The sequence below is a fragment of the Hippopotamus amphibius genome, chromosome 5 (genome assembly GCF_030028045.1).
Source record: "Hippopotamus amphibius kiboko isolate mHipAmp2 chromosome 5, mHipAmp2.hap2, whole genome shotgun sequence".
NCBI classification, from domain to species: domain Eukaryota; kingdom Metazoa; phylum Chordata; class Mammalia; order Artiodactyla; family Hippopotamidae; genus Hippopotamus; species Hippopotamus amphibius.
In genome coordinates this window covers 138,090,913-138,099,095 of record NC_080190.1, presented here as the reverse complement: position 1 = coordinate 138,099,095, position 8,183 = coordinate 138,090,913, and the positions used below count along the sequence as shown (strand labels likewise).

Genomic DNA, 8,183 nt, shown 5'->3' with positions numbered 1-8,183 from the left:
TTCTCCCCCGCCACAGTTTTGGTACTTTGCCTAGCTCAGACCCAAATCACTCGAGTTTCTGATTCAGAGCTGGCCGAGCCGCCGTGCGGACCGCCCGCCTCCAGGGGGAGCACCAGCCGCGGCGCAGTGAGGCCGCTCTGGCCAGCTGGGGCCCCCCCGCTCGTCCCAGTGTCCAGCCCCTCCCCTCCGCCTGCCGCCGCAGCCTCCGCCGCAGCCTCCGCCGCAGCCTCCGCCGCAGCCTCCGCCTCAGCCGCCGCTGGGAAGGTGCTGCCCCTGTCGCAGCTGCTTGGCCGACTCGAAGGTACCGGGGCCTCGGCCCGCGGGCGGCCTCCGGGCGGAAGCCACTGACACCTCTCCCCCCGGCCTCGAAGCGCTGGAAAGCCCCGGCCCGGGGCCTGGCCGCGGGGAACCAGACCGGGGGTGGCGGGACGGGCGTCTCCCTCGCGAGTCTGCGGCGCTCGCGATAGCTGGGAGGGCCTGCGCAGGTGCCGGGGGCTGTGTGGGCAGAGGCCGCGCGGGCGGGGCGGCTCGGGCGTGCTCGCGGGGCTTCGCGCGGTCCGAGGCCCGAGTCGGGGGCCGCCGGCCGGCCTCTCGGCGTCAGGCCGAGGAAGGCGCGCCGTGTCCCGGCGTTGGCACAGACCGTGCGTGACCGTTTGCTGGGAACTCGCGGTCCAGGCGTGAACAGGAGCTGCTGAGGTGTGAGTGGGCCGTCGCGGCGGCACACGGCCCCAGGTGCCCCGCTTAAAAGACAGCGTGGCCTCTTATTACCATGCAGTGCGGGAAGCAGGTTGTCTTCCAGGACGGTGCTCTGCCGCGAGGAGGAGGCGTTGATTCATTAAAACGGTCCACCGTGTTGGGGATTGGTTACAGGACATAACGAGGTCCTGTGTGTATACCGTTGGACAGTAACGCTTCTCACTCTTTAAAAAATGACGGCGGTACCAGGGAGCTCCTAGCTTAGAGAGCTGGGCTAGCAGTGGTGTGGGAATTACATAGTAAAAGCTCTCTTCAGCGCTTACTAGATGGCATTGTGCTGGGTGCTGTAAAACCTAGTACCTTTATTTAACCCTCGTGGCAACCGTAAGAGGTACCGTTTCCATTTTACAGATAAGGAAACTGAGGAACATAGTCTAAATTTACTTGTCCGAGGTCAGACAGCTAGTAAAGGATGAGCTGGGATTTGAACCTCATCTCTCTCTTACTCCAGCGTTCCTGCTTGTTACCGATCCAGACATGTTCCAGAAGACTTGTTTGTTTATTAATTTGACTTGTAGCTTGAACTGATTTCTCTCAGGTTTAATTTTCATGGCTAAATGCAAAAGTCCTGTACCAACTCCTTTTTAGTTTAAAAGCAGTTTAATGAGAAAAATGTTTGCTCAATAAGGAGTATAGTGATAATCAAGCTAAGCATAGACTCCCTCACCACTCTGATCCAATTTGATTTGAAGTGGAGTTGGGTTTATTTAGTTGTTAATGAGCTTCATTACTTTTTTTTGTTGTTTGTATTTTGATACCATTTTTAGTGAGTTCACTTTGCCTTTGCAATATTATGTACAGTAGTGTTGAAGGGAAATGAAGGAGTTTTTAATGACAGTAAGTTAATATTTTAGAGGATGTAGAAAAGGCATTTGAAAGACTGAAGAAAAGAGGAGTTAAGAGGTTTGGGGCATGTTATTTAGAGCAAATTGTGTTACTGTATGGAAGAGAAAAAATTTCCAGTTGCTGTCAGTGTCAGAAGGGAAATGGTATTTCCCTTTGTGGAAAGAAGTTAGATGCTGTAGTGTCCTAAATCACTTAGCCTTATCAGGACTTAAGAGTTTGCATATTCAGCATTCCCACAGCAAATGTACACTGAGTACCTCCCAGGGCCAAGCACTGTTCTAAGCACGGAGGATGTGAGAGGAACAAAACAGAATTCTGGTCCTCCTGGAGCTAACATTCCCCTGGAGGAAGGTAGGGATGGGGACAGTAAATAAAATACTTTTTAAAAATTAAAATATATCCAGGCAGGTGGTAACACTTGCTGAGAAGAAAAATAAAGCGGTGAAGGGGGATAAGGAATTCCAGAGAAGGAGCAGAAGCAGTTTTGAAATAAGAAACAGCTTCATGGAGAAGGCTTTTGAGCAAAACCTGAAGGAGTCAGGGACAGCTGTGCACCTGCGTAAAGGTTGAGTGCACCAAGCGAGGGCACAGGCCCAGAAACTGCCAGGCTTGTTGAAGGACAAGCAGGGAGGCCAGTGGGTTCAAGCAGAGGAAGGAGGGCGAGGTGGGTGTGAGAACTAACTGGTCCTGGTAAAGACTATGGCCTTTTCTCTGAGTGAGGAGGGAGGTGGATGGAAGGCTTTAAGCAGAGGAATGAGGGGATCTGACTTAATGGGTGTAAAGGATCACTCTGGTGCCTGTGTTTAGAACGGATGGTAGCAGCAAGGATGGAAGCAGGGAGCCCCGTTAGGAAGTTGGGTCAGTATCCGAATGAGAGGTGATCGGGTTTAAGACCAGGTGGTGGCAATAGAGTAGTAAGAAGTGGTCATATTCTGGGTATGGCTGACAGGATTTGCTGATGGATTGGATGTGGAGTGTGAGAATAAAAGAGTGAAGAATGACTGCAAGGCCTTTGGCCTGAGCTACTGGAAGGATGGAGTTGCTCTTTATTGACGTGGGGAAGACTTGAGGATGGAGAGAGATGGGGAGGTGGGTGGAGCCGGAATTGAGTTCAGTTTTAGACATGTCAGGTTTGAGAGGCCAGTTGAGGTGGGGTTATATGCGGATGGAGTTCAGTGGAAAAGTCCTGACTCAAAACAGAAATTTGGGAATTATTAGCAAATAGTATTTAAAGCCATGAGATGTGGTCTAAAGAAGTGAGGGTTGAGCTCTGGGACCTTCCATGTTCAGAGGTTGGAATCACAAAGGAGACTGAGAAAGAGAAGCCTTTGATTTGACAAGTAAGATGACTGTGAAATGAGCTTTGGACTTAGCAACATGAAGGTCATTGGTGACAGTGCAAGAGCGTTTTAAGAAGAGTGGGGAGAAAATCCAATTGGTGTGGTTTAAAGAGAGAATGAGGGAGAGGGATTGGAGTTTCTAAGTATGCACAACTCTTTAGAAGAGGTTAGCTATAGATTTTTCATGTATAAATTGTTTGAAAGCACTGTAGTCATCTCCATAGTAAATAATTTTATTTCCAGCTTCACCTGCTTAGCAGTTAGACTTGGATTGTTTCATCAATGACTGGTGGAAATAAAATAACTGTACTACTACTACTGATGATGGTAATGCATTATTAACCTCCAAAGCCAATACACAGTGAAGCTCGCCCTTTTTACATAACTCATGTCAGAGCTCATAAAAGCACTTTGGGGGATGGTATTCCTTTGTCACTTACCTTTGTTCTTGCCTTAAGTTAAAATTAACTTAGTGGTGCTGCAAACTGTGCATTTAACAGCACTTTTTTTTTTTTTTACTGCATTGGGTCTTTGTTGCTGCAAGTGGGCTTTCTCTAGTTGTGGCGAGCAGGGACTACTCTTTGTTGTGGTGTGTGAGCTTCTCATTGCTGTGGCTTCTGTTGTTGCAGAGCGTGGGCTCTAGGTGTGTGGGCTTCAATAGTTGTGGCCACGGGCTTAGTTGCTCCAAGGCATGTGGGATCTTCCCTGACCTGGGATCTAACCCGTGTGCCCTGCATTGGCAGGCTGATTCTTAACCACTGGGCCACCAGGGAAGTCACCAAACTGTGCATTTGAAACAAAATACATGCACAAAAAATTGAGAACCAGGATTTATTTTGAATATGCTATCTTTTTATTTAAAGGCGTGTGTTTAGGTTCTTGTTTCTGCCCTCAGTAAATTATTACCCAAATACAAAGTAATCTACAAGGTATACAGTGTATACCAGAATTACACCATCTTTACTATGGATGTAAGCTCTTTCCATGGTCTTGTTATGTGCCTTTTCCATAGCATTGGAAATGCTATAATATTTGAAGTTTAGGGTTATATCTACTGATTTTTTTTTTTGTAATCCATTAATTTTATCTAGAAGATGATGCATCCTTCAGTCTACAGATGGAAATCTTTTTTTTTTTTTAAGTTGAGGGAAGTACTTTCTTAACTTTGTCTTTTATTTTGTTTTTGTTTTTTCCTCTGGCAGCTTTTCAGGGGTTGGCTCTGCTCTCTAGTTGTCATAGTCATTTCACATGTCCTTTTTAACTTTCTTTTGCAAAACTTCTTGTTAGGCCTTTGCATCACTGATTTGATTTTCTGTAACGTTTGCTCTGTTCCTTACTGTTTACAATTTGGATTTTAAATTTTCTTTTATGTTTTTACCTACTTCATAGTCCTTTTTATCCCAATTTCTATATTGTACTTTTTTTTACCCAGACCCTTAGTTCTTAATTTTTTTTAATATTCGTAATCCAGTTTTTTTTTTTTCCCCTAGTAAATAGTCTTCGGTGGTTTGCTTATCTCTGTGTAGAGCTAATGAACCTCTTCTCTTATGGTGCAGAATTTTTCATTAACTCTATGTTTAATTTCTTTTGTTATTCATCCTTTAAAAATGGAAGAACTTTTAAGATTATCACTATACTATTGAATTTGTTCTACCAAATTTGTTCCATAACATTCTATTAAAGACTTTTTCTAGATTTCTTACAAGGAAAGTAGAGAATTGGATCTTGTGTGGGCGTTCTGTAAAGGATTGTATTATGTTGTTTGAAAAAGATTTACCTATTTAAAATTATTTTCGGTATTATTAGAACTTGAGTTATGGTTTATATCTTTGTAATAAAATCCTTTTGTTCCAAACCAGCATACAGACATAAGAATGATCAGCTTAAACTTTGTATATAAGTATGTATAATAATATATAAATAAAATCAGTAACAAAGGAATAGCTAATTTCCAAATTAAGTAGATGTTTGTTCCCATTTCCTTTTTTCCAGCTTCATTGAATATTATTGACAAATAAAAATTGTATGTAGTGTTTATGCAGTGTGATTTTTTAAAGGCGTACAGTGTGATGACTTAATATTCTCATACATTGTGATTATCCCAATCCAGTTAATTAATACATCCATCACCTCATATAGCTAACCTGTGTGTGTGTGTGTATCGAGAACACTTAAGATCTGCTCAGCAAATTTTTTTTTTTGCTCAGCAAATTTTAAGTATACAATACAGTATTATTAACTGTAATCACCATGCTGAACATTAGCTCTTCAGAACTTACTAATCTTATAACTGAAGGTTTGTACCCTTTGACCAACATCTTCCCATTTCCGCCTCCCTCAGCCCCTGGCAACCACTGTTCTACTCTCTGGTTCTATGAGTTTGACTTTTTTAGGTTCCACATATAAGTGAGATCACTCAGTATTTGTCTTTCTGTGTCTGACTTACTTCACTTAGCATGGTGTCCTCCAGGTTCATTCATGTTGTCACAGATGATAGGGTTTCCTTTTTTTTTTTTTTAAATGGCTGAAAAATATCCCATTGTGTATGTATACCACATTTTCTTTATCCATTCATCTGTCAGTGGACACAGGTTGTTTCCATACTTTGGCTATTGTGAATAATGCTGCAGTGAACGTGCAGGTACCTCTTCAAGATAAAATTTCATTTCCTTTAGATATATACTCAGAAGTATAGAACTTGAAGAAGTATAGAATTTGAAGAAAAACTTTTCCTTTTTTTTTAGTGCTGTTCAGTTTTTCTAGACCTCTTTGTTCACTGCAGTCTTTAGAAACCTTAACTTCTGACTTGCCAGTAATTATTAGAGAAATAAAACAATTCTAAGACTAAAATATGTTCAATGGACAGTAGACATACACCCAGTTGATAAAAAATAGATGATTTTTTTGTCCCTAGCCCTTGGTCATGTGGCCATAAACACTCATAAGCCAACGAAATACTAATACTTCTGTGTATTCAGTAAGCTATCCAGTAAGTACCACCTTTAACAAATTTCTGAACATAGTCAATTAAAAGATATGTGCACATTGTTATTTAGGGATGGTGCCAAGTCAGTCAGAAACAAGTGCGGGAACACAAATGGTTTATTTAGCTATCTTTTCAGCATTGGGTGTTTTTGAGATTAGGTACTCTGCTGTGTTTTACTTTTTAAACTAAGTATATTAAAACTAGTCAAAAAACCTGTATATTCTCTTATTGCATTATGGTGTCTTTTTTCCTTTAGCCTAAGTTAATTTTTTTTTTTTTTTTTAATGTCCTGAGTGTGACATTGTCAGAACAGTTTATCTAGGCATTCAAACTTCGGTGGCATTTTTAGTCCCAATATCAGTTTTTTCCAAGAGTCAAATGGCACTGCTTCTTTCATGTAAATCTCTTTCTGCCACTTCCCTGTTTGGGGCTATGTTTTGCCTGTTGGTTGTTTTTCTTAAAAAGAAAACAAACACTGGTATTGTCTGTAAGAGTTTTCCCTGCAGTGATCTTACTCTTATCTCATTTATTCAGAGTATCCAGTTCAACTTGTTCTTTAAGTTACCTCCTTGCTGAGCTCCTAGAATTTACCCAGCTTTCAGTTACTTCCAACCTGCTGTGCTACTTGTTTCATTTAAATATGAGATTTAGACCTTAATTCAACTCCTTCTTGAAGAGAGTTAGATATCATTACACCCCACCCTTCCTTTGACCTTTGTCTTTTGCTGAAGCGTAACACAAGCAATATTTTTTTTCCTGCTTAGAAAGCAGTGGCAGAAGCATATAGCATTAGGAATCAAGTGGTAATGACTACTTTAGGTTCTGTGTCGTTTAAATATTTGATTCTAAGTAACAGAAAACCTAATTTAAACTGTCGATAAAAGAGGGACTTTATTGATGCCTGTATTTGAAAAGTCCAGAGTTAGTATGAGCTTCCCGTGAGGTTTAATCAAGGCTTTGCTCTGTTTCTCTGTCTGCCATACCCTGTGTGCTTCCCTTCCCTCCCTGTCTCTGTCTCTCTTTCTCTCTCTCTCTCTCTGTCCCTTCTGAAATATGTATCAAAATGACTAAAGCAATTTTAAATGTCATGTTTACACCATATTATCAGAAAAAAAGAATATATCACTTTTAGCCTTCCAAGTAAAGGCTCTTATTGGACTGGGATATGTCTACTTCTAAATAAACCACTATAGCTAGACAAGTGTAATATGTTACATGGCTTAAAGTCCGAGCTGAGCCCTTTAAAACATACATACAGACAACCAAGATTAATAGTGTTGGATACTTATGGACAGAAAAAGGTAGAAATGACAGGCAACCAGTTGTGTCCACTGTGGTGGCACTGGGCCTCCAAGGGAATGAAAAATAGTTTTGGCCAATTATATAAGACTTATACCTTTATAAGACCTGGTTCTGAACTTCATTGTCAGGTGGCCAGCTGGAGGCAACTGTGTGGAGAAGTAAGCATAGGGGAGGAGGAATGCAGAGCAAAAACAAACAAACCATTCTCCCAAAATAAGCTTGCAGCAAAAATTCCAAAATGAATGAAAAATGATTCAGTGCAAAGAAAAGTCCATCCAACAATGTTAGCATTGGAACACAAATTCAATCCTGATGTAAATAATTTTAGGAAACCATCCAACAAAGTTTTTTTTCTTTTTTTTAATTGAGTATAGTTGCTTTAAAATTTTGTGTTAGTTTCAGGCGTATAGCATAGTGATTCAGTATTTTTGCCGATTATACTTCTGTATAGGTTATTACAAGATAATGGCTATAATTCCCTCTGCTATACAGTATCTTTGTTGCTCCAACAAACACTTTTAATTGTTCTTATGCTCAAGTAGAAAAAGGACTTGCATTTATTAAAAATGAACAGTAAATTATGAAACAAAAAGCAACAAGAGCAGATTGATATGAAGACAAAATTAGAACTCTTAGAAATGAAAAGTATAGTAGTTGAGGTTTTTTTTTTAATATGTGATAAACTTTTAGACTCAATCCAGCCAGAGAGGATAAGTGAATTAGAAGGTAGTGCTGAGAGCTGTACCTACAGTGTAGCATAGACAAGTTTTGGGTTTGTTTTTTTTTTTTAAGAAAAGCATAAATTGAGTTTCCAACATGTATCTAATAGGAAGATATGGGTGAAAAGCAATATTTGAGGAGATAATAAATGAGAATTCTCCAGGATTCAAGAAAGACATGGTCCTTAGATTATAAATACACTCAGAATTGCAAACAGGATAAGTAAATCCTCC

At 40.9% G+C, this 8,183-nt stretch overlaps 1 protein-coding gene across 2 annotated transcripts in view; it reads left to right on the top strand.

The window, feature by feature from the left end:
- Nucleotides 1–200: 200 nt before the first annotated feature.
- Nucleotides 201–8,183, top strand: part of ANKRD46 (ankyrin repeat domain 46) — a 31,429-nt gene continuing 23,446 nt past the window's right edge. The window contains exon 1 of one of the 2 annotated variants that reach the window (XM_057737321.1): nt 201–301. The gene's annotated coding sequence lies outside the window, so the exon portion shown is untranslated. The remainder of the gene's footprint in view (nt 302–8,183) is intronic. The other variant, XM_057737322.1, reaches the window with a different exon arrangement.